The following is a 27394-nucleotide window of genomic DNA, read 5'->3' on the forward strand; positions in this document are numbered from 1 at the left end:
TGAGTTTACAAGAGCATAAGGCATTTGCTCTTGTAACCATATACCCTTGGTACTGGAGACAGAAGAAGGGGTAGAGCTCCAAACTTCTCAGGATTCAGCTTTATGTCGTCCCCCCCCCCCCCCATTCTGTCAACAGATAAATCCTCTTTGGTATGGGCAATACTAGATTTCCTAAGAATAAGCAGTTTTATAATGAGAGGCTAAAATGTTTCTCAAGTAATTGTTCAGACTTTTTCTGGTTTCACTCTTTCCCCTCTTATCATTAAAGGTGCACAGTTGTTTTTCAAGGAAGGGTGTGTTTTGGTTTTTGCCTACTGTGAAATTTGAGAGCTCTTGAGTGTTTAGAGGTTTGACAGTAGAGGCACAAGAGCGGTAGACATAGCTGCAAGCAACCTTGCAGCAAGGGAATCAGACATAACTTTCCACTGGAGGATTTCAAACACCACAAGAGCAAATGCAGGTTCTTGGATTTTTAAATTGTGCAAGTAATGGTATGTACTTCGTGTATTGTTTGGATGAATTTGGTGGTTGGTTGGTTAATGGGTATACAGACAATTCTGGTAACTGCAGAAGGTAGAGAACTTTCGGCTGTGTACTGATAATAGCATGTTTTGCTTGCTTCTCAAATATGCAATAACTTTGTCTCAACATTCCCCTATGGTAACAACTGTTCTCTAGAGACTTGGTGCTGGCAGTATAAAGAGTATCCATATTATTTTCTCTTTTTCTTTGTCCATAATAGTGACTCAAGTTTGGATTTTGTAGCAATTCAGGCTGAAATTCTCCAAAAGCTGAAACCGCCTTCAAAAGCACAACCAAATCTGCTGAGGGGTTTGTGTGTGTGTGTTCCTCTGGTATGTTTCTTTCTTGCCTGTTTCAGTGTCTGGCATAGTGTTTAAAGTTCCTTTTCTCTCTCTGAGATGGGATGAACCCTGGTACTTACCGTATTTTTCCATGTATAACACACCCTTGTGTATAAGATGACCCCTATTTTTTGGGACTCAAAATTAAGGAAATGGGGGGAGATTGCCCACAGTTCTTAACCTCCTTTGAGGAGGATTGCCCAATTGTTGAGCTTTTTTTTGGGGGGGGGGGAATTACCCAGAGTTGTTCAGATTGCCGACAATAGCTTATCCGCTAGCGGCTTATAGATACCAAAAATTAATTACATTATAAAGAAAAACATCAGCCTAGTTTCAGGGGCAATGGAATTGTTAAATTGGAATTAAATTATTAGTATTCATTTATTTAGAATACTCATTCCAGTTTTCAGCAGGGATGGGCTTTCACATAGGCATCTTCCATCCTTGAAAAAATGAACACACTCACTCAGTAATCTCGCCAATATATATGTAGGTTCTGGTTGTTTTAGAGGCAACCCCTCCCTTGAAGCTCCTCTTCTCCCTTCCTCCCATATCAGAAATATATAAGATGTCAAGGCCGGAAGGACAGGGCTCCTCCTGCCACAACAGTTCTTTCCTCAGAGAGCTGACTTGATGACATTTGATGGAATTGTCTTTCTTTTTTCCCAGTCTCAGTTTTTAGTTCGACTCTCTTGTCTTTGGCAAAGAACAGTCCCTCCTTAACACCCCCCTCCCCCTTTTCCACATTTCTGGAGCAGAACTGATAATATCTAGGCCAGGAGGACAGGGCTGTTACCACACAGTTATTTCTGCAGACACATCTAATGTACCCTTCCAGACAACACAAGAAAGTATGTTATGATCATACTGTATTTGTTGGATGTGCTGTAAAGTGGTAAATCTGGTTTTGGAGTGCTTAGACGGATTGTGTTCTGAATGCTGTAATCAGAATTGGGGAATGGTAAGATAGGCGTAAGGGGGATCTATTTTGAACTCTAACACAAAAATGTTTTCCTTCCCATTTTTAAGACTTGATTGCCTTATTCTGTCCTCTTGCTCTCTGTACATGTTCTGGAAAATGTAAGTTTATTTTTTCTTAACTGCTCAAGCAACTTATTGGGCTAGGCTTGCAGAAGACTGGCATTTGGAGTAGCCGGTTAGCAGATGGTTGGAATGTGTGCAAGGACATCCAGTGGTATACAAGCATGCATGGTAGTCTAATTGCCGTGCATTTTTCTGTTAACTTTTTTTGGCAACAGAAAAAACTTTTATCAGAAGCAATGTGAAGTGATAATTATTCCTTTCTTAATTGTATGCTTTTTGTAGTTTTATCTAAACACAATGGAATTACTGAGAGGTTATAAGCTTTTTACCTTCCAAGTCAGCAATTCCTTCTGGTGAGGGGGATATTTAGGTCAAGGTTACTGAAAAAATCGGAGTTTATATTGGTTTAATTACATCTTAATCTATGGGGAAATTGCTACCTGTGTATTCTGATAATACAACTATAGAGACTAAAAAATTATATATCTGTATGTGACAGTTGATGCATTTTGGCCAGCTGCCTTCAACTAAATAAAAAGAAATTAGATAGCAGAGGTTGCCCATGAAGCTTGTTCTGCCATCTGTATAGTACTTGGATTTCAATCTGGAGAATATCTGTATCCAATCTCCCCAGAACCCAATTGATGTATAAATATCCCCAGTAGCACAGTGAAAGAGGCAGGAGGAAGGTAGATATCCCCCAGTCCTCCTAAAACTGGTTGTACAACTGTACCATTATCTAGCAAGTTCAAGAAGCATGCAAAGAAATGTTTAAAACTTGGCATGCATCTGCTTGTACTTGGCATACATCTTTTTAAAATTGGATGCAAGTGCTTAATTTGTTTGTTACATTGGAAGAAATTGTTTGCTAGTATGATATACTACGTTATACATTACATTATATATTACATTACCAAACAGAGCATATGGCAAAGTGCATATGGCAAAGTGAGTTCAAGCTATGCTTTAAGGTAAGGTTACCAGATTTTTTTCACTTGGGTCAAGTGCTCTTCATTGCTCAATTAAAAAAAAAATCCAACTTCTGTATTTATATTTGATTGCATCATTTTTTTGCTTTCAGTACAGCTTAGTTTTAAGGGGAAATCATTTTAACTTGTGAATACAATTTAAAACTTGCATCTGAAATGGGAGTGTTCATGAGCTTTGTCATTATGAAGTGTTTTGCCGTTCTAAGTATTCAATTGGAAGTTAATCCATTGAACTAAGAGCGACTTTATTCTGAATAAACATAGACAGGATTGGAGTGCATGTGATCTAGTGTAAAGCCATTTCTATGTTAAGGCAAGGCTAGCTAATGTGATGGCCTTCTGATGTTGTGGGCTATAATTGGCATCTTCCCCAGTCCAAAATGTCTGGAGAGTGCCATGTTGGCTATCCCTGTGTTAAGGAGAACTGCTTGGCATTGGACCAGCCATCTTCTCTAATTTGTGGTCATTGTGGACTGCATATGGCAAAGTGAGTTCAAGCTATGCTTTAAGATAAGGTTACCAGATTTTTTTCAATGAATCCAGGGACACTTTTCAATTTTGATGGATTCTGTATGGGGACTGATTTTGTATGGGAAACGGGGACATCTGGCAACCTGACTTTAAGGGCTTCTTCCCAAAGGCAAAAAATCCTACTATTGTAGGGTGGTAGGTACTAGTGTAATTTTTGGTCTTGTGCCAGAAACACAACACTGGCATATACCAGGTAATCATAACTTACACCAGTCACATCAAAGTATGCATTTGGACACCCTGCTTCAGCCTTTTGGCATAAATCCAAGTACAGAAATGGGTGCACACAGTCTATATGGTCAGGAATTTACTACAATCTCCCCATGTGGCTTGGTGATGTGGAGATAATTTAAATTTAGCAAAAGCTGCACCTGAGTCTTAAACCTAATTAGTTGAGAAAATGTGCCTCAAAACTTATTGAAGGCAGATAAATGTTTGTAACAATTACCATTTCTATCAGCAACAGTAAATATCCAAAGTAAGCAAAGTAAACAAATGTTGTTAAAAGAAAATTTCTGAATCAAGACTACATGTGTAAATTCATCCCAGATCACATTTACTAAAACATCCTTTCTTTTAAAAAAAGAATGCTCTGCTTTGTATGTTCAGTACTGGGAACCATTCCCTGGAAAATGGCACAACTTGGGTTTACTAGCCTTTGAGCATTTAACCACAAATCTCAGTATAGCTCATAGAAAACATTACCTGCTAGTCAAAATAATATCCATTATTATTTATTGGGAAATACTGAATCTTGCTTCATTCTGTATCTCATTCAGTCAGCTTGGGCTTTAAGCAACCTAAATAATCTGTTGTCACCTGCAAATATGACTACCCCACTGCTCACTCGTGATACCACATCATTTTGATCACTGTTTGCTTCCCTCCTTTGTATTAAATACTTGGGAACTAGTGATTTGGGATCATCCCTGTTCTGAGCACCAAGTTCTCATGCATCACAGTTGTACTCCTCACCTCCTGAAACTGTTTTGAGACTTGACTTTGCATTCTGTTTACTTACTTGCATTCACCTTACTTGCATACAATAAAAAAACACTTGTACATGGACATTCGTTTACTCTTTTTGTGCTTGCCCCTCCTTTACTGTCCCCTGCTTGGTCTGATGATTAGTTCAAATTCAATGTGGGAAAGGTATGTTTCCCTTCTGGTGGAAAGTGTGGGGTGCTACTTAGCAAGATGGGGTAGAGTTGCTTCTTTTTATATAAATCCATTGGTGGATTGTCTGCTGCATTCTTGCCCCACTATGTTGGCTTATTTGAGGCAAAAAGCAAAATCTTCAGTGTCAAATATTCTTTGCTCATATCTGGAGATTGACCTTCTTGCAAATGGCTTGTTTTGCTTGACATTGTGTGTATATCAGATATTGGTGCCTTTAAAAACATTTCTGAGCACCGTCATTGTGAATGATTTATAACTCTACTATAAAGTTGCTTAGGTGGACTCTTACGGACAGATATGCAAAGAACCGTATCTGTTTCTTAGTGGGGGAATTTTGCTTTTGATTTGTATCGGGTGATGAAACTCTCTGATCACAGTATGTTAACGTCAAGTTCTCTGCAGGGTACAACAGCAATTGCTTATCAGGTTTTCTTTTATCAGGAGCCTTCTTCTAAGATGTTTGAAAAAGTAGATCCTTCAGGAGTTTTTCTAGTCGTCTTCTGGCTCTACCACCAGGTGCATGAGTAAAAACCCACTCTAAAGGTCTGCCTGGGAACAATATTCGTCACAAAAACTGCTTGCTGTTTTGTCTATAACTAACAGCTGCAATTTTCAAAGTCATAAAGACATATTGATATAGAGGGGTCATCCTTGTAAAACACAAATCTGGAAAATCATTGTAACACTAAAATAGTTAAGCTTAGCATTCCCTTTGCATTAGCAAATTATAAATCAACTTCAATTTTTTTGGCCTTGCTCATTAGGCAGAATTGCTCCTCCATATGTATATGTGTGTGTGTGTGTGTGTGTGTGAGAGAGAGAGAGAGAAAGAGAGAGAGAGAATATTTTGAACAGAAGCTGTGACGTCTATTGAAATAAAATGTTTGGGCATTAAATATGCACTTATATATTTGTGCCAGACTTCATACAATATGTATGTGAAATGCTTACTGACTGATGGACGTCTCAAGCTGTGGAAGTTTACAGTGCTTACTCATAAGTAGAGCAGACTGTATCAGCATAAATAAAAGGCATAGTTTATTTTGTTCTCAACAGTTTTTCCAGTTGAATGGGTCAGGGATGTGGTGGCCATAGCTTTGCCTACATTTCTTATTGAAACCTCACTCCCATGTTAAAGCATCATTGTATAGCTTAGGCAGAATTAACAATTTTTGCTGTACGTTCACATGTTGGTAGCAAGCCACTTTGTTATGTTGTGCAACATGATCGTATCACAGCATAGGATGCATTTGGCTTTATCTCTCTAGAAAAATAGCAGGAAGTTGCTGGACAGTTTATGTGCACAAGCAAGAACATGCCTTCTAGAGTTTCATCATGGATTTTGTTTTCTAAATACCTGTTAAGACTCTGTGGGGGAGAATAGTTATAGTTTTGCATTCAAGTGATTTAATTCCAGAAAGTTCAGTTGCATCTATTTTCTGTTAAATATTTTAATGTGATAGCTCTCGTTTCCCCCTCTCTCAACTTCCTTTCAATATTCTAAGCTGAGACATGAATATTAAGGATGAAAGGCACTGAACTCAGATTTTCTTACGTGCTGATTTTGGAGGATGTGGACACCTTAGAACTCAATCTTGTTTCACTCCTTGAAAACTCTGTCTTCCTGTCAGGCTATCTAGTCAACTGGGATAATATGACATTTAAAATTGCATCACAACAGTTGTTTAAAACCTGGACATTTTAAGTGGTGGCCCACTGAGATCATCTTTCTAGGAATGAAAATCCCCAAAGCTGGTTAAAGTGAATTTAGCTTTCATACTTGATCAAATAAAAGCCGATTTAGACTGCTGGGAGACATTAGTGGTCAATCTTTGTAGGAAGTTCCGTATCATTAGCATGAAAATTCTTCCTCATCTCATTTATATTTTAAGGGGCCTTCCTGTCTCAATTTCACAGCATTATTTTACAGAAACCTGTTGACCTTAAAAAAATCCCTTTGTGGAACTGCCTATCCCATTTCACTCTCCAGTAGCTCTGACTCCTTGCTTGATTGGGAGTTTAACAATCTTGGTCCCCACATCGTATCACAGAACCTTTTCTTCTAGCATGTCTTTGACAATGAGTTCCTCAAACTGCAATGGCGCATACATACAGTTTTGACCCATTATAAAGGTCACTGCCCTTGTATAGTTGGCTCTAGGGCAGGGATGAAGAACACGTGGTCCCCTGCCCCAGAATTGTCCTATGATTTTGTTTTTGTTCTCTGAATCTAATGTCAACCATGCCATCATGGCATACTCAGAAATGTTGTTATACTGTACATGGTACGTTACCTGACTCCCATTTTCCAGTAGAGAGAATTCTAGTTGCAGGTGATAAGTCAGAAACCATTCCACATGGTCATGTCTAGTAGAACCTTCTAAACAATTTAGCAAAAAGACCATTGGGTGCAATGGAACTCCATGTCCCAAAATTTTGTTGACTCCTGTGGGAAAGGTGAGCACAAGAGCAGTTTTCCTCTCCTGTAGTTTCCAGCAGCTCATATTCAGTAGCATACTGCCCTCAACCTTGGAGGCAGAGCATAGCTATCATGGTAAGTACCCACTAATAGCCTTTATCTCCATGAATTAATCTCTCCCCCCCCCCCCTTTATTCTTTTTCTGCACTTCTGGACATACAGTATATCTGCAAGTTCTTCAATATTCTGATTGCCAATTTTTAATGCTGTTCCTGTTCTTATTTTCTTTAATACTGCATCCTTTACTCAAACACTAAAAAATTAATTACAAACATCTTTATCCAACTTGTTGGTTTTTTTTGCATGTCTTGAGTTTATCCTGTATGCCCATAAAATGCTGGTTTCATAATCTTCATCTAGTTCTAAGAAATCTTTGATACTAGGGACACCAATCAGTTGTTTTATAACTGTCTCGTAGCTGTCATTGCCTGCTCAAGAGGCAATTTTACTCATAATTAAGAAGAAATATGACTAGCATCTTACTTTGTTATTAATGCTAAAAATTGCATCTCTGCAGAAATGTAAAAGACATCTGCTGGGAATTAAAAATAACTTTTTAAGTTCTATACATTAATACACATCCAGATATTAAGAAGCTACTCTGATATTCCAAGAAGGGGAGAAATCTTTGTATAAAGAGGATCGATAGTTTTTCATTTTAGCCAAGGGTTGACACCTTATTAAGTATTTAACAGTTACGTCACAAACAACAAAGACTACAGATCGTTGTATGGAAGACAAAAGTTTTGTTTGCCATTAGAATTTATGAAGTTCCAGTTTACATTTTGAGTCATTGCAACATTAGGTGTTTACTTACTCATTTTCAGTTCCAGATTTAGGGCATTGGTTTGTTTTGTATTTGCATGAATTAGCATTTCTGGTTTTCAGTGACCTTTGAGAGGAATAAGTTCTAAATACACTAAGGTACTTCACTGAGAAAGATGTTGTCCTGCTTTTGTAAAGAAAAAATACAGCTGCATCTCCTTCAGCTTGCTTCTGGATAATAATATATAGTGAAAGCTCCTGCTAGCTTCCAGGAGGGACTTGCTTCTGTTCTTTATTGTCACTCTTTAAAAAGTAATTGTTTGAAAATGCATGTTAGGGTGTGAGGCTATCAAGTGAACAGAATGGGCTTACTGGTACACGCACAAAATATTGGAGTAGAAGAGATTCGAAAGGCTGATTGCTATGGCTGTTCTTCTTTTAGGATTTATTGCGGCCGCAGCCAGATTTAGCAAAATACGTTTACCCATCTGGCAGCCTAGAATTGTCTCGTCAGCTGAAGCTAATGGACTTAGTGATGGATGCCTTTTGTTTGCGCTGCCTGACTTTTGAGTGAAAGGAGACAAAAGAAGCTCCACTGGCTTCACTGTACTGTGTGATAAGCTCGTGACCAAAGGCTGCTGCACTATGTTCTCTGTGAAACGGGATGGGGGGAGAGCAAATATTAATTGACAACTTAAGTGTTTTGGATCTAAGAATGCTGAAGCTGTACTGAATATACCGAATTCTAGCAGGCTTTGTAAGCAAGAACCTACATGGAAAGACTATACTGTGGTAAGTATTATGTAAGACGATTCTGTTTTGCCAGTTTAATGTGTGCATTGGATGCAGTTGCTGCTATGCCCGGATTCTGAATATTTTTAGTCTTTTGTTGTATGTAACCTGAAGACCCATTTGTATCAATTAGGTTAATAGTTAGGACCTTTGTGATTATTCTGCATTTTGTTTCCCAAGATGGGTGTTCATGTGGCTAAATTACATGCACTGAAAATCCATCAAGTCCATTTTCAATGATCAAACATGTCCCCTCCCCCATTTTTCATTACAGAATAAAAATATATCTGGAACAAAATTAAACTTTGTTAGTTTGATTGGGATGCTGCAGTATCCTTTCTTGGTATGCGGGATGGTTAAATATGGGCGTGTTGATATGGTAACTGACAGCTCTGTGTATGTATCTGTGTGCATTAAAGTACACCTTATCAAGAGCACATTGACAAAGTATGATCATAAGAAATAAGAAGTAGCCGATTGATTTTCCTAATACATAAAGCTGTGTGGTACTGAAACATTTTGTTTCCTCAGTCAGCTCAGTTTCATCAAAGAATGTCACAAGAGCTAGTTTCAATTTGTTCACATTTTTATTTTGTATTGTAAACCAATTATCTTCACTGATTTAAAGATATTGAGCATATAGCCATTTCAAAGTGGCATTGAGTTTTCGTAAAAGTAGTGAGACAATTGTGACTATAAATCACTTGTGGAGCAGCTTTTTTCCGTTACTCACAACATTTGGATGTCACACTAAAACAGGAGTAGCTAACTTGTGGTCCTCCCATATGTTTGGCTGCCATCTTCTCTCACCAGCCCCAGCAGGCATAGCTAATGGTTAGGGATTGTGGAATTTGTAGTCTGGAAAAAGGTGGCTAGGACTTAATCCTTGAGTTTAAAGTCCCACTTCCCTGGTAACTGGAAGAACATGCTCTACGTTGCCTAGATATAGATGTGTCTTTGTATTAAAAGTTTAAGTGTTCAGAATTTCCCATCTACCAGCATTTGCTGCATTAATAAAATGTGTTTATTGCCTTTGGATTAAAAATGCCCCAGAGGTGTATTTGATAAAGGCCTGCATAATTGGTGGCTCACCAGTCAGAATACAACACACCAGCCATGTCTGGTCGTTGCTGTGTGCTTGAGAAGCCCTCAGCTCTTGCTGACCTAGGCAAGGGGTGAGGGGGGGGTGTGGCCACGTGTTTTAGGTAAGGAAAATGTCATTGGTTCCTCCACTTCCCACAACATATATTTATTAGCTACCTTTCTTTGACCTCCAAGATATATTTGTACCAAATATTTGTACCAATATTTGATTGGTGATTAAAACTTGCCTCTTGCTGTTAGGAGAAAGTCGGTGTCATTATGCTGTTAATACGCATAAATTGATTGGTCTGCACAGTGCATTACGGGAAAGATACGCTTCAGCCATCATTTTAAATGTTGATTATGCTTTCATGGTTCTACACTAAATATATTCATTTGACTCATTTGACTCTTAATGGACACCCAAAACCATTCATGCTGAATGTGTTATTCTTGTCAGTGCTCTGACAAAAAAAACACACACTTAACATTTCTAGATGTTTCACTGTAACTTCAGGAATCCCTGTAAGCAGATGGCTTATACAAACAGTGCACACTTCATTCATGCTACCTGGAATTCCTTTGTTAGTTAGTCTTCGTAGGCTGCAGACTTTGGAGTCCTTCTATGGAGTGGATTCTCCACCTTTCATGTGAAAAGTGGAACAGCTGATGTCTCTTGAAAAGCATCAGCAACCATTAGCCAGACTGTGAGGAGGACAAAGTATTTACCATATTAGTTCTTCAGATTGACATCTTTTATCATCCCTTGTCCTTATCTTCCTCTTTGGTCATTTTAAATTGCATGTTTTTTCTTTTCCAGTCTTACTTTTTGTGAAGCCCCATAATTCTTTACCACTAACTGGAGCAATAAAGAAATAAGTGGTCTTGGGAATATTTAGCTAGAGGTGGGTAAATCAGTGGTCTAACTTAGAAGAAGGATTTGCAGTTTCTCTCCTGAATGAATCCAATTTTTTTACAAGTTTATATTTTAACCTACAGAAGAAAACAACAGGATTATTGTATGACGTTTGGAATACATGATGCTGATGAGTGCATCCATTAAATACACAGTTTATTACTTATTTCATTTGTACCCAGGCCTGTTGAACAAATCAGTCTTTGCCTGTCAGTAAAAGGAAAGCAGAAAGCAGGGCAGCATAACATCGCATGGATGGGAGTTCCACAATCTGGGAGCAAGCTACTAAGAAGGTGCTCTCTTGTGTTCTTACTAAACATGCCTGTGAATGTGAGAGGGCTGAGAGAAAGACTTCCCCAGAAGATCTTAAAGCCCGGGCTCCCATAGGAAGATACACATCCTGAGTTGCTTTGGGTTCATTAATGGAGGGGGTGAATTGCGACGAAAATGTGAATAGGAGGTGGGGGCAGTCCTACTTGATATACCACTTGGTATTTGCTACAGTGGCTTGGAGGGTGTGGTTTTTGTTTTTGTTTTTGTTTTGAGCAAGTAGTATGTAAATTTTGTAAAATAATAAAAAGAGAAACCAAAATAAAACCATCCATATTTGAATTGGCTTTGAAGCCGGAGGAGTTTTGTGTATGTGCTGTTAGTCGAACTGTCAGATTGAAAAATGTTACAGGATCATTAAGACTCTGAATTGCGAGGGTTGACTAATAAGTGGAAGAATAAAGTATTTAAGAGAGTGTACCAAATGCTGGCCTGGCCTGAGAGATGGCTTTTATCTGGTGGGCAGAATATTTAGAAAGTGTTCTTTTGAAGCAGATTACCCACCTGACTCGGTGTACTCTTACGATTAATTTAGTGCTGGTGAATGGAGCTAGAGAGGCTACTTGGGAGTCAGTTCTTCTATGGTCCATTGAGTGTGAAGGAATGACTGCTGGGTGTGGAGCACACTTCTGCTCACAGACAGCCTTAGCTGTCTGACCGCGTGACCTTCGGGTGTGGAATATACTTCCACCCGCAGACAAACCACAGCTGTCTGAACATCATGCCCTCTATTTAACCTTTGGCTTTCTCAGTGGTCTGCCATGCCCTGTCTGTGACCTTTGTCTCCTTCGTCATACATTGTGCAAGGGGAAAGTGACGCGGTGGAAACAGGTGCCAAAATAACTTTGTACCACCCCTCGATCTCGGGATTGGAAGATGTGTAAAGGTCACAGTCAAAAATGTATCTGACTGGTTTTGCATATTGTGCTAATAAAAAGAGCCTTAGCAGAGCTGTCTGGCAGCTTGCTTGTGCACAGTTCACCTGCATTACCAACTCCTGCCTCATGCCTTCACTTCAGAGTGGGCCTGTCTGCTTCAGTTTTTGTCATTAGCTTATAACATCCTGCTAAGAAGTGAAAACAGAGCTGACTTTTCTATCCAAGAGTTTGCCAAGAGTGTTTCCAATTGTCAGATCACTGTAGCCACTTCATGTCTCAGGTTTTTCCACTCAGACCTAGGTACTTCTATAAGAGGGATGTGATGGTAGGACTGCCCAGGAGCAAATAACATGCAATGTACCTCTCAGTCTGTTCTTTCTCAAAGAAAGGTAGGGATGTATTCTAGTTTGTCACAAGAGTGTCATTTCCCAGCACCACTCCACAACTGGAAGCCTGAGCGAAGGGTTAGGCACAGCTGATGGCTCGTCCAAAACATAATAAACTCTAATTATAAATATTAATGTAATTTCCATAAAGAATGAAAGAAATCTAAAGTTACACTGGGGGGAGGGGACAGATTCTCTAAGTAGTTCATAACACTTGTTATATCCTGACAATATTTTCAGTAACTTGCAGGTTAAAGAGAAGCATCTTTCTTCAGTTGGCATACGGAGAACATGTGCTGTCCCAGCAACACATAAAACACATTAAGGAGAGTGGCAAAACTATTGGGAAAACCTACTCTTTGTCTCTGGAGATTCAGGAGAGGGTTTGGGTGACAACAATAATGCCATCAGATAGGATTTTGACCGGGCCAGGTTTTGCATGGGCCACAATGGCAAACACAATTTTACCTCCTGTAAATGACATTGAGAAGTGAGTGTACAGTTGAGATCTTCTGTTCCCACTTGTCAGATTTCCCACATGGATTTGGTAAAGTGCAGCTTACATGCTTACTGGCTTTTGAGATTATGTAGACAGGAATCTGGGCAGAAAGAGTGCATTATGAAGAGAACCAGTGTTGGATTACTGTTACAACTGAGACCATACATGATTCAGTATTGAACATGATAGAAACAGCTCTGTATAGATAGCTAGAAACAACTGTAGTTCATTGAGGCCACCACTTGTTTTCTGGCAGCACATTCTGAATGTTAGCAGGTCTTGAAAAGAAAATAGTATGAGTCCTTTTCTGATTGGATGGTATAAACCTTAAATAAACTTAAACTGACGTATTCCACTGTTTTACTTGGCTGATTAAAGGGACCTCCCAATACTGTTTTGTAGCTTGTCAACCACAGTTAGTGTTTCTCATATGCAAGACAGAGTTGAGGTCTATCTATTAGGCAAATTATTGCTAGTTTAAAGAGTTGTGCAATGCAGAGTCTTGCTCCATAAGTCAAAAGACATTCAGAGCCACTTAGTCTTAAAAATTATTCTAAAAATACAAAACACAGTAATTTGGTCTAGATATAAGGCTGAACCATGGTTTAGAGCAGGGGTCGGCAAGGTGTACCTTGCCTGGGCCGGTTCACTCCAGCGGAGATCCCTCCGTGGGCTGGATTGCATGATTTCCGGCGTCTGCGCAGACGTGATTTTCGGTGCCTCGGAAGCGAGTCCCTGTGTCGCGCTGCGCGCGGGGACTCACTGAGCAAGCGGCTCGGTTTGGGGGTGGCTCGGGGGCTGGTTAAACGACCCCCGTGGGCTGCTTATGGTCCATGGGCCTTAGGTTGCCTACCCCTGGTTTAGAGTGACATGCCTGAGCAGCAGTAAACTTTGAGTTTATACACTATCCCTCTCCTTTTCTTCTCTAGTACATCCACAAAGTTTGGAAACATTTCCTGGTTTGAACAAACTAGAGTTAAGCATTACACTCAAACAGGGAACTCTGGTCAGTTAAACCACAGTTTGATCTGGGCTTGTTTCAATTAAGTATTGTTTTACTAACTACAGGGTAAATTATGGATGGTTAAGAACAGGAATCTGCAGCTGCACTGGAAGAGGAGAGAGCAGAGGGCAATGCACAATCAGAAGTCTAGTTAACTTAATAGTAAACTATGCTTTTAGCATTGTGTCTGAACTTGGGACAATTAGCACCTTGATCTTTTCCAACAAAACATATTCTATCAGTCTAATCAAGTTATATATCATGAACAGCTCCAGAATTCAGACCTGATTAAGTATAGCTTGGGTACCACCACAAAACTCCTTTTCACAAGTTAACACCCTCTTTTTATTTGACTTGCTTTGTTTTGATGCAGGAGTGTGCACATTTTAGCACTGTACATATTTTCCCTTTAAATATTTTTATGCTGACCACAGAGCACAGCACAACTAACATATGGTTATCCATTGCTGTTTGGGAGACTGTCTTTATTTTATTTTTGTTACATAAATAGAAAACAGTTTTAAATGTCAAAAAGAGGACAACAAGAAAAAATGATAAAAAATACAATACAAGGGGAAAATATACAATACAGTGGAGCTACAAATACTTTGCATCACATACCTTATGGGAGAAAGCACCTCAAAGCTAAAATTGTAAAATGTCATGCAAATATGAGATATACCAAGAATCATGGGTGATTTCTGTCTTGAACGGTTTCCAAAAATTGTGCTGTGAGAGTGGAGGGTAAAATTTGGAAGACTTCTTGAATGAATGAAAATGTGTACAAATCCTTTAACATGCCCAGTTCACCCTATTAAATGAGTGCAGGAGTGGTTATTGGCTATGGCTGTTACACAGGAACATAAGAATCTGCCTTATAAAACTGGTCAGTGTAGTACAGTGGTACCTCGGGTTACATATGCTTCAGGTTACAGACTCCGCTAACCCAGAAATAGTACCTCGGGTTAAGAACTTTGCTTCAGGATGAGAACAGAAATCACATAGCAATGCCGCCGCGGCAGCAAGAGGCCCCATTAGCTAAAGTGGTGCTTCAGGTTAAGAACAGTTTCAGGTTAAGAACGGACCTCCGGAATGAATTAAGTACGTAACCAGAGGTACCACTGTAGTAGGATTTCAGGTTGGAGGTCTCTCTGAAGCTCCAGAGATACCAGGAACTAAATCTGGGACATCCTGCATGCAAAGCAGATGCTCTAGAACAGAGCTATGACCCTTCCCCTTGTTGTGTAAGAACACAAGAGCATGATTGCTTGGTCATCCCAATTTAGTCCAATCTGCTTCAGGCCGCCAGGCAGCCAGATGTTTCCGAAAGCTGTCAAGCACAGCATGAAGATAGCAGTGAAGACTATTATGGAACAACCTTTTGTGGACTAGAATCAAATGCATGATGGGTTATCACATGTTTGGTTACACGTACATATGTATGTTGAGAGGAAAATGCTGTAGGGTCAAAGGAGTGTAGAAAATGCAGTGTGAGACTGTTCATAGTGACCATATATAGCAGCTGTCCCTTGATTTGATCTCCTATTTATAGTGAGATCAAAGCACATTGTATTTATTCAAATTAGGAATGCTGTAATTGAATTTATTGAAAAGTGATGGTAGTTTATATTAACATTATTTATACTATATTAATTTGTCTAATCTCATTGAGTAATCTACATTGCTATAGTGAATTTGTGATCTAATTAATGCAAGTTGTGAAGAAGTAACTGTGCAACACTGGTTTTGGTGGTGCCTACTTTTCCCTTTGTTCTTTGTTACAGTTCGTGGTTAGTGTGGATAGAACTTAACCATGAGCAGGACTTTGGAAAGCACCCTGTGCTATAGCAAAAGAAAAAGGAAAACAAAAAACAAAACACGGAGAGGAGCAAAGCAGCTGTGATGTATTCACTGGGAGACCATGTATTCATGTAAGCCATAGTTTGGCTCAGTGTGACATGCAAACCAGGGCAGCATGGAATTGTTCATTTTGTAATGTCTGTGGCAATATTTACTTTGAAATTGTGCATATCTTAAAAAAATAATGTCAGTATGCATTAGCTTTGGATACATTAGCTTCCTGCTTTGCCAATATCCACTGTGTGTATCTTGGGTGAGGAGGTATGATGTTCACATAGAAAGATTCCACCCCTTCCCATATTCTGAAGTAAATCCTTTCCACTTGTGGGTGTTGTTGCTTACCAGTTATAGATAATTCTCTCATCCCCCCCCCCCCAAGTTCCTATAACACTTTTTTCACAGAAGCATGTCAGGACATGAGCTGCCTTTCCTTTCTAATGTCTGTTCTGAAGATTCTCCAGGCTTACATGCTTTTTTCATAAGGGAATTTTCAAATAATAAAACAGAATTTTTGTAACACCCTTTACTTTTTTTTAAAGAGAACTGGGTTAAAATTTTAGTGCTACAAATATCCCCAGATTATAATTCATTGATGTGACAGATCCAAGATAGCTTAGCAAAAATAAATCTATGGGTGCATCCACCTATACTAGAATACTGTAAGGCTTCTGCTGTCTTAAGGAGGCTGTATATACAGTACCAATAACTGTTGTTTATGGAATCTATTGCCGGAGGCAACGTAAGGCTTTCCATTCCTGAAGTTTGTGTTGCTCTTTCCTGTCTGCTTTTTGTTTTCTCATATTTAAGGGCTTCTCTCATTACATCAGCCTGACTTGCTAGTGAGCAGATGGTTTAGTGAGCATTTTTCTTGGTGGAATTGTTACCCTTGAGCTTTTCTGTGTTCTCCCCTGAGTGTTGCCTAGTTTTGTAAGACAAAATCCTGTGGCACCTTAAAGACAAACCAGTTTCTTCTAAATTCATAATGAACTAGCTTAGCCCCAAACACTTGAAGTGGTGGTGTGGAAGTCAGAAATGTGGAGTTTAATAATTTATCTTGTTCTCTTTCTCTCTAGGCCTGTGTTTATGGTAGGTTTTTCCTTGGTACTAGTTTGACCATATCTCCCCAATAAGTGGAAATACTGCCTATATAGCTATAGCACCCTTCATTTGAGGATTACGGCCTGGTTTACAATGTAAGGACACAATAATACATAACATAATAACAAAACAATACCCCCCCCCCCAAGTTTAGTCATTCATTTAGCCAAGTTTAATGATGATCAACCGTGTGCAGCTTTCAGATTGCTGTAATACTGTTAGTATTTTAAACAGATGTCTTCATTTACTTTATTGTACCTTATTTGTTATAATATATAATTTTACTGTTTTAATAATTTAAATAAAATAAAATAGTTTTTAAAAATGAACCACATCTCTTGTCCCACCTACTTTTGGCCTCTAGCCCCACCCATAAGAGACAACCCCAATTTTTCTGGCACCCATCTCCCCCCAAAACAAATACACATATTCTGTCTTCCTTTTTTTGCCTTGAAGAATTTTTTGGGGAAGTCTATTATAATTATTTCTACATCTATACATGTGCTGTAATATGCACTAAATTCTTTTTCATCCTATCTCCCAGAACTACAGTCTAGCTAAAGTCCAAGGCTCTGCAGGGAGGGCTGGGAAACAGATGGCCCTCCAGATGCCATAAATAATAATTATGATGATGATGATGATAGTAGTAGTTTATTATTTGTACCCCACCCATCTGACTGGGTTGCCCCAGCCACTCTGGGCAGCTTCCAGCATATATACAGTAAAAACATAATAAAACATTAAACCTTAAAAAACTTCTCTATACAGGGCCTCCTTCAGATGTCTTCTAAAGGTTATATAGTTACTCATCTCCTTGACATCTGATGGGAGTGCGTTCCACAGGGTGGGCGCCATTACCAAAAAGGCCCTTGGCCTGGTTCCCTGTAGCTTCAATTCTCGCCAGGAGGCCCTCGGTGCTGGATCTCAGTGTCCAGGCTGAACGATGGGGGTGGAGACCCCATTTGAGTTTGGTGTCAAACTCAGCCAGCATGGCCAGTGGTCAGGGATGATGGGAGTTGCAGTTCGATTGAAAGAACCTCCCTTCCCATGCTGTAAGGAGAACTGCTTCTGAAACTGACAAATGGGTCAATTGTTCAAAGAAGCAAATGCATTCAAAAGTGTTTTGGAGCCTTTTTGGCTCCTGGCTGCTTTTCTATTCACTACAACTTAACTAACATGTTATATTGGTAAATATTGTATAACTGCATTTTGAGAGTTGTTTTTATTTCTGGCTGCTGTGTGGTTTTCAGCAATAACTGTATATTCTTAGAGGCAGATTTCAGATTGTGTTTGAAATATGCTATAGGCTGAGCTGGGAAGCTTTCAGTTTTTGGTGTAATTATTTTACTTAATTGTTTTTCATTAAAGTTTTATTAGTTTTTACAACATGAAACATTGATTATAAGCCTAACTAAATATATAACATTAGCATTTTCATGTTGATATGTATTTCTCCATGCTTTCTAACCTTTGATATATCCATGCCAGCTTTTAATGATGATCAAGCTCTTCTCTTACTGTGAATTGGAGAGATGTTGGGGATTAGCAGCTGGAATTCCTGCTGCTAATGTAGCTTCAAAATTGGCCTTAAAAGTTGCAGAAAAGCTGGATCAGTTTATCAGTTTAGATAATCCACCAAACCATAGGCATAGCTGTCAACGTTTTCCTTTTTTTAAGGGAAATTCCCTTATTCCGAATAGGATTCCTTGCAAGAAAAGGGAAAAGTTGACCATAGGTAGCAACTATATTTCCAATCACAATTTCTGATTATGGCTTCCTAGCTAGTTGTATGCATGGTTTGTCAGTTCAGACATCATAGGGTACACTAGTGATGGGAATAGACTTTTGAGATTGAAATATGACCATTTCCAACTTATGTAGCTCAAGAGAATGGCATTGTAAATTAGAAAGATTGCACCAAATTTTATTTACACTAATATATATTTCTTTTTAATTATTGCAGATATTTCCAGACTTTCTTTTTCAGCAGGTAAGGTATTGTTTTAATAATAAATGTTGGCTTTTATAATGATATAATTCTAAAATATGGCCAAGTAAGATGCCTGTAATTTTTTTGCATTGCTTGGTAATCATTAATGTATTTTGTAAGCTATATAGTTATGGTGTCAAGAAGTCAGAATTGTTGTATACAGAGGTGTGTAAAGGTCCATAGGGATTTGCTGCTCTGTTTTCAATATAGTTGTGAAAATAAGGTAAAAGACCCCTGGACGGTTAAGTCCAGTCAAAGGCAACTATGGGGTGCAGCGCTCATCTTGCTTCAGGTCGAGGGAGCATGTGTTTGTCCACAGACAGCTTTCTAGGTTATGTGGTCAGCATGACTACACTGCTTCTGGCGCAACGGAACACCATGACAGAAGCCAGAGCGCATGGAAATGCCATTTACCTTCCCACCACAGCAGTACCTATTTATCTACTTGCGCTGGTGTGCTTTAGAACTGCTAGGTTGGCAGAATCTGGGACAGAGCAACGGGAGCTCACCCTGTCACACAGATTCGAACCGCCAACCTTCCGATCAGGAAGCCCAAGAGGCTCAGTGGTTTAGACCACAGTGCCACCCACATCCCGGTGAAAATAAGAAGAGGTGTTGATGAGTCAGGATTTTAGGTTAAGGCTTGTAGGAATAAACTACCTTGTGGTATTTATTTTTAAAGTAAGACATTCAGTGTGGTGAATATGGAGATGGTATGGAGTATAGAGGGCTAGCTAAGAGGCATCCCATCCCAACCTTCCTAATTTATTTTTCAGTAGACTTGTATCTATTAAATCACACACAAAAGAACCTGATCCATGCATTTATTTATTTACTGCCACCACCACAAATGACTAGATTGTCAGTGGACTCTGACTTTTAGACTAATGGCTGGTGGTTTCCTCAGTCTATCTGTGAAAGCCATCATTTCTTTAGTAGGTGCATTTTGTATTTGGAAAGCTGAACTGAAAACTTTTGAGTTTATGTGGGAAATACAGAAGGCTACATGAAAGGCAGTGTGACCTTCCGCAAACAGAGTGCCCTGTGTTTATATAAAATAAAGAACACACTGTTTTTATTATTACTGAACCACACACTGTTACCTACTAACAATCTCTGAAGTCCTAACGAAACCATAGCCTTTTCAGGAACTGTGACCCTAAACACCCCTCAATAGAATGCAATGACAATTTTAGCTGTCTGCCATACTATTTATGCTGCTTGCAGGACAATCTTTAAGGAGGTTCTTGCCTCTTAGTGCTGCAATATGGGATCTTGTGTTTTTGTTCAGGTGACTTTTTTTACTTCTGCTTATCCCTCCTTCACAACTGCTTGGAACAGAATTTTGTTTTTAGTATGCAGAATAGGCATCAAGGCAAATTGACGATTTAAAAAGCAACACTTTAAAACAAGAAGAAGACGAAGAAGAAGAAGAAGAAGAAGAAGAAGAAGAAGAAGAAGAAGAATATACCTGATAGCACTTTTTTAGCACTATGCAGTAACTGTCTGGAATCGTCTTTGACTCTTTTGTATGTCTGTCTTTTCTGTTCTGAACATTTCCATTACAATACATCTCTACTCTGTGGGGAAGCATTGTAGCAGTGGACTTTTCCAGTGCTCCTTGGTCATAGTGTGCCGCTAACAATCGGATTAAATATAGATTCTGTTGTTCTTGTCGTTGCTGGAAGATAAAGGTCATTGTGAACATTTCCTTTCCTCTTTGAATTCATAGTTAAACCTTTTTGTGGGGATGATTAAGTGTGTGCTGTTGAATGTATTACTTGATTAGGTAGTTTGTTAAACCATCACATAAGGGAGTTATCCTACATTTCTCTAATTTCTATCATAGCTTTCAAGTCTTTGCCACTTACTTTGCTCTTGCTTTTTTAATTGAGGCCAAGAATATGAGACTTGAGGATTTGAGAGTGCAAATCACTGGAGGCGTCTGAGGGCAACTTGTTAAATTTTTATCACTTTAGAGCTGGATTGAAGGCTGTGCTCCAGCACTTTATCTGTATGTAAAGTCCTCTAGGCCAGACATCTCGTAGCATGTACATAAATAAATGTTTTAATTGCTTTTTTAAATAAAAAAATTGAGCATCTATCTCAGTTTCTGTAGATCTGGTTGATGTTTGAGATATGGTAGATAAATTCATTAAATCCCATGGCTGACTTTGCTTCCCTCGTCATCTCCGTGTTTTCCCCATTTTCCCCATTATTAAATTGTTTTGTGCAGTATTAAGAGGGAGGTTGAAGTATTATGGTTTCTGATTTCAATTGAATAAATATCAGTGCTACTAGTACTTCAATATTTGTATGGATCATTGATATATGAAATATTGGGAAATTTAATTTAATTGGTGAATTAAAAAAGTAGTGTTGTGTTACCGCAGGTAAGTGTCAAATAGATATGATGCAGATGTAGCATAGCATTGTTGCCATTTTAGCAATGAGAACCTGAATGAATCTCCCTGGCTGTGCTGTACTGTTCAATGCAAAGGGATCAGTGCACAAGTTGATAGACTGGAAGCCTGAGAAATGCATTTTCTTTGCGTGGATTTTTTTGGTAAGACTTGAAAATAAGCATCTAATTCTACTTTAGCAAGTTCAGAAATTGTTATATAGAACTTATGCACCTTGCACTGCTCTATTTCTCTAAGCCACCAGCATTATATATGTGTGGAATTTCTGTTTTCCCCCATTCATCCTGTTGTAGTTTACTCTTCTGATTCTCTCCCTCAACAGTAGATGACCTATAGTATTATATCCTGTGGTTGCCTGGCAACCTCAGAGTATGCACTTATGACCATAGACTTACAAGAGTAGACTGACACACAATGCCCAGATTCAGAGTTGACTTGGAATTTTAATTTGATGCATGTATCTTCTTTTGCCTTTTGAAAAGCAAATCTATGGAGGCAAAGGCTTCTGTGTTGTACGTTCAGTTGAGTGCTAGATTTGGGGTGGGAAGAATTCTGAAGCGTCAATTTAAGTATAATTACTTTTACAGCAGCCTTTCAGTCGGAGTTTTGTTTTGCTAGCTATAACAGAAAGTGTTCCTATACAGGTGAGGGTCAGTGTACTATATTCTACTATAGTGTTTATAACCTTTGAGGGTCGCACTGCATTTTTATAAAAGAGAAAAGCAGGTGGGTGGATTGCAGAAATGATTGAAGTAGTACAGGTGAAAGTGTTTGATGTTGGCATTAACCCACCGGGAGCGCATGCGCGCGCTCTCTCTCTCTCTCACACACGCACACACACACACACACACACACACACCAAACACATTTCTGAAAGGCTGGATAATAACAATTAGCCACACCACTTGTCGCCCTGCAGTATGGCCACAATAATGATGGCCTTATCTCTGCTGCTACCTTTTTTTTCTTTTATATTTTTGGGTAGGGGAGCATTACTATTGGCTACTGTAAAGGGAGCTTAAGGATGCAAAAATATTATTTGCATGCTTAATTTTGCTGACAACCTCTCAGCTGGCTGTCTCTTTGTATACTGATGACTGGTGAGTTATAGTCGTTATACTGCTGGACCAGGACTGTTGAGATCCAGCTTCAGATCTCTACTCAGATGTAAACCTCTCACCCAATTTACTTGGGCTTCACACTCATTAGAATGCTGCACTGAGCTCCTTGGTGAAAAGCGGGAATATAAGTGTAATAAACACTGATTTTCCTGTCATAAATTTTAAAATTTATCTCATAATTTCCTGAAAGTATGTATTTTTTATAACTGGCATTTTTATTTTATTTTTCCTTGTGCTATCTCCATCATTCCTTTTAAATCATATGAGTAGGTTATGGGCCTGCGTGCAGATCCACTTCTGTCCATTATTATTTTTTACGGAACATCATCTAGGTGTTTTGGCACTTCTAAATATTGTTCATTTGTTTTCCTTCTGTTCTGAAATAAACCATTCAAAGTCATCTGCATTTAATTAATGGGTCCTTTTTTTTTTAAGGAGGAAAAAGGTAATTTCTGTATGTGGCTTTCATCTTCTGGAAGAACATCAACATTTAGTTTAAAAGAGAATTAACTTACCAATTTTGAGGGAGATTTCTGTCTGCTAGACTGAGCTAGCCAAGCTGAACACTTGCATGGACATCTGTTTGCAATCTTGTGCTTGTGAAAAGTGCCTTAGGGATATTCACTGATAACAAGCAGTTAATGGCAGGGTTCTATGTTTCATCCTGATTATTGGTTTTTGGCACCATGCTAGGGGGCATTAGTTGGTTGCTGATGTTTACAGGCAAGAATACCATCTACTAGATAACACTTTGTAAATGCTGCTAAGATCTGACCATGGTTGAGATATGACACTACAACTCAGGATACAACAGTCAGGAAAGCCATAATACTAATAAAGGTAAAGGTAAAGGGTCCCCTGACCATTAGGTCCAGTCGTGACCGACTCTGGGGTTGCGGCGCTCCTCTCGCTTTATTGGCCGAGGGAGCCGGCGTACAGCTTCCAGGTCATGTGGCCAGCATGACTAAGCCGCTTCTGGCGAACCAGAGCAGTGCACGGAAACGCCGTTTGCCTTCCCGCTGGAGCAGTACCGATTTATCTACTTGCACTTTGACGTGCTTTCGAACTGCTAGGTTGGCAGGAGCAGGGACCGAGCAATGGGATTAGCACACTTTTAAAAACCAACAACAACTATAATAACAACAACACACAAACCTTTGATAGTTTTATGATGTACATTACAAATCTAGACTTTCCATTATTTTATTATTCAATTTGCTGTTTTTTAGAGCATAAATTGTATTTATGTTTTAAAAGGTTTTCTATGCATCGCATGTACGTTATCTAGTTGTATAGACTTTAAACTTGCTCTTATCTGAGGCCCTTCTTTGTGTGCGGATAGCAACGTGAGAATGGGCGTTTTCTGCAGTGGCTTCTCATTTGTGGAATGCTCTCCCCAGGGAGGCTCAACCTAAAACATGTTGCTTTTAAAAAAAAGGAGGAGGAGGAAGAGGAAGAGGAAGAAGAAAGCGAAAGCACCACGCTCCGGGAAAGTGTTGCAGCTATTTGAAAACCATCCAAAATGACTTCTGATGATAATTGCAAAGGTTACCATCAGTTTGGCTCTCTTTTTTTTTGAAGCGTTGCAAGATTCATTAAATGATATTCATTGCAGCATCCTAGACCAGGACAGTCACCACAGTTGTCATTTGAGCTCAGGTGAACCTTTGTGTGGCTAGGGCAGCCACTAGGCAAGAAGTTGCCTGGATTCCCCATGGCTGCTTCAGAGGCTCCTTCTGCCGGCAAGCGGGAGAATATGGAGTATGCCTGCCTGTGGAATAAGATGACTGTTTTGGTGTCTGTTCCCAGTCTGATTAGCACAGAATTGCCTATAAGAGAACCGCAAGGGGTTGTGGTTATTCTGGATGTCAACCATTTTTGGCAGGAAACCTGAAATGCTGCGGTAGACTGTAGCTTTTCTCTAGCACTCTGCTGGCTTTTTGTTTGTTTATATTATTGTTCCAGCAAGAATAGGTGTGGAAATATTAGTACACACTGTTAAAATGTCTGTATCTGACAAAACATTCATATCTGAATTAAATTTGTGATATCCAACAGCAAATCGTGAACTTTTCTTCCCCTTTGAAAGTTATCTTATCCTTTTACGCTTACTAAGAAATAGGTTTTATTAAAGACACTGGGGCTTGCTTCTGAGTAAACTTGTGAACTACTGCTAGTAAATGGACTAAAACAGGTATGTTTACATGATTTTTAATCCAACATATCGACAGTGATGCAGTGAATATTCAGTTCACTGCTGACCTCTTTTTATTCTCCATTTTAAGCCAGCTTCACACAGCAGCTGAGGGAAAAGATTCCTGTGGGAGAAAATGGAATTTATGATCATAATACCATAAACTTAGGTGCAGGGATTCTTCCAGATGCACCTGCTACAGATCTTAATTGTGTTTAATTAAAAATAAATCAGATTGAATATGTTATTCTTTTTTTAAAAAAAATAGTGGTGAAAAGGTAAAGTTTTCTGCCCTTTTCAAAGGAAGCCTCCTCTTAATTTATACTTTTGTCTGATTTCCTGCAACCATCACAAGGCTCCGTTATAGAAGCTTTTGCTCTGATGGGTTTTGCGAGTCCTCAAATTTCTGCTCTTAGAGATTTAATGAGGGAGAGGTGGGTGGATGCTATACCATCTGTTAATGATTCTGCTTGGTGAACATATTTTACCTCGGGGCCTGGTTACTGACAAGAGGCCAGAACCCAGAATGGCTCTGTAAAGTAATCAGTTGTCTACTGTCTACCTCAATTCTGCTGGGCATATTCAGTAACTGTGAGCTTGTGAGACGCCAGCTGTTGTCATCCACTTTTAAAGGGTTTATGAGGTCCCCCTATTAAAACAGTTGCAAAATGCTTCTCAAGTTTCGTTTGAGAACTCAATTTGTCTTTGAAAGTCCAAAATACAGAACATGGTAATTTAGTCATTTACCTGTGCTAAGAATCGTGGTTTGTGACCTGTGAGGATTTGACTTGTGCATTGTGCTGCACAGAACAAACATGATTAATCTGCTTGCCATGATTCAGTTAAACAGTGCTGGTATCACGAAAAGAGGGGAAATGAAGGCGAGGCTCTCTGTTGTTACCGGGATTCACCTCATATGTAGTCTTTAATAAAAATTGGGTACCAATTCCCCCCCCCCTTCTCCAAGCAGAAATTGCACAGAACCTGTTTTCCATGTCTCCAGTCCTAATACAATATTCCTTTTGTGGATCACAGTAAGTATATGTATGTGGTTTTGAAAATGTGCTGAACTTTAACAGTGAATTAAGTATTTAACCATTCACTGTTAAATACTTCATTCTGGTGATCCACAAGTTAGAATCATGAGTAGCTTAACTTTTCAAGTGTCATTATGCATTTCCTTCTAAAGCATTAATCTTTCATTAATGGATAGGCATACTGTGGTGAAAGGATGATGGACTTTTTCAGTCAGGATGAAGTAGCAGAAACACAGTGGTAGGCTTAATCACATTTGAAAATGTAAAATGGAGTTCCTGCTGTATTTTTTTTTTAAGGATCAGTATGGGATAACTCGGTAGCAAAATCTAGAAGTGTGTTCAGACATTTTGGGATGATTTCAGACTGTGGAAAAAGGTTTAAAAGGGGTGAAGGCAGTGAAGATGACCTTTTGCTCCAAAGGCAAAGCTCAACATGGGAGACTTAACTTTTTGTGCAAATTGTGGGTAAGAGGCCGAGGCTGTAAAAGCTTGCCTTTTGCAAGATCAGCTAGCTTTGGCAGCACTGTGGATATGAGGGAAATGAAGTGATGTAAAGAATGGCAAGAGAGAGGCCAGCTGCAGGGTGCTTCAGTAATGGTGGCTTAGAAGGCAGAGATACCTTCACAGAGGAAGGAGGAGAGATCAAGAAATGCAGGGAATAACTGTAGCATTGCTCAGACTGTAGTTTCACAATCTGTTTTGAGACAGGATGGCTGCAATTCAGAATAGCAGTAGACCTGTAACCTTACTACCTTAGTTAGGTTTAGTGTTGTAATACAAGGTTGTGGGGGCATGGAATTAGGGCATGAATTGAGGGGTCCTCAATACTTTTGTAATACCCCCCCCCCGCTCAAAAGTGAGATTTTATTCCAAGTGGGCTTTCGATAGCTCCAGAGACCAGAAATGTGTTTGCATTATGAACAGCTTTACTGCCATTAACTCTTTTTTGAACGGGACATGTTCATAATTTTGCAGAGAACAAGTGCTTCAGATTATTAAGTTTGTGTTTTCCTGACGTGCTTCTATACATATCCTCCGGCAGGCGCAACTTAACTTTCAACCCTCAGAAGAACTCAAAGATCACCACAGCCAATCACAAACAAACAATCACACCCTAGGCCAACCCCAACCTCTCTCACCACCAAAGGAACACAAGTGAACAACACAAGCACGCTGACACCAAACTCTACATACATTAAGCATAATAGAAACACCGCTACCCGACCCCACCCCCATCCATCTCCCCTCCCTCCACCCGCTTTCTTTTTTTTTCTTCTCCCCCTAATGCCTCAACAAATGAAACGGATTTGTAAAAATGTTACATGGGGGAAAAAAATACGAGGCATTACACTTACACTGTAAAACAAGAAAACCCTTAATAAAATATTTTTTTTTAAAAAAAAACCCTCAGAACAACTCCTAAGTCATCCTTTCTCAACCTTGGGTGCCCATATGTTGTTAAACTACAACTCCTATCTTGCTTGATCACTAGTTCTGCTAGCCAGGGATTATGGGGGTTGTAGTCCAACAGCTTCTGGGGAACCCAGTGTTGAGAAAGGCTCCCCTAAGGTGTTTAGAACCATAAACATGTTTCTTAATACAATACAAAATTCTTATAGTCACTCAAGATACAACCTCAAAACAAATATTAACAAATGATTAAAAGCTTGGTGAAATAATAATGTATTATTCAACTTGAACCTATCTCACATAAATTTTGTGAGGATAGAGTGCAAGAGTACCCTGTGCGCCACCTTGGATTCCCCTGGGGGAAAGTAATAAGTATGAGTTTTCTGAGCAGGCATTACTATTACGTCACAAGCTTTTGTTTTTTATTTTAAATCAGTTGAATGATTGTTGCTTACCATAAAATACAATAACTGGTGGAACGTGGTAATGATGCTTAACATATAGTGTGTGTCGAATGGATAGAG

At 39.2% G+C, this 27394-nt stretch overlaps 1 protein-coding gene and 1 long non-coding RNA gene across 9 annotated transcripts in view; one reads left to right on the plus strand and one right to left on the minus strand.

Moving 5' to 3' along the window:
* Positions 1-27394, plus strand: part of PTK2 (protein tyrosine kinase 2) — a 189786-nt gene that overhangs the window by 25191 nt on the left and 137201 nt on the right. For 4 of the 6 annotated variants that reach the window (XM_081012527.1, XM_081012526.1, XM_081012518.1 and 1 more), the window contains one exon: positions 18659-18685. The exons of the other annotated variants lie outside the window; for them this stretch is intronic. The gene's annotated coding sequence lies outside the window, so the exon portion shown is untranslated. Of the gene's footprint in view, positions 1-18658; positions 18686-27394 lie in introns of those variants that run through there. 6 annotated transcript variants of the gene reach the window in all.
* Positions 10297-22434, minus strand: LOC308480960. 3 transcript variants are annotated; one of them, XR_013988359.1, is made up of 4 exons: positions 21322-22434; positions 20157-20366; positions 12704-12834; positions 10297-10430 (listed from the first exon to the last, which is right to left on the minus strand). It is a non-coding gene; the product is annotated as an uncharacterized lncRNA (long non-coding RNA). The 3 variants fall into 3 exon arrangements; XR_013988358.1 differs by lacking the exon at positions 12704-12834; XR_013988360.1 differs by lacking the exons at positions 10297-10430; positions 12704-12834 and adding an exon at positions 19039-20013.

This window comes from Podarcis pityusensis (assembly GCF_964106645.2).
Source record: "Podarcis pityusensis genome assembly, chromosome: 7".
NCBI classification, from domain to species: Eukaryota; Metazoa; Chordata; class Lepidosauria; order Squamata; family Lacertidae; genus Podarcis; species Podarcis pityusensis.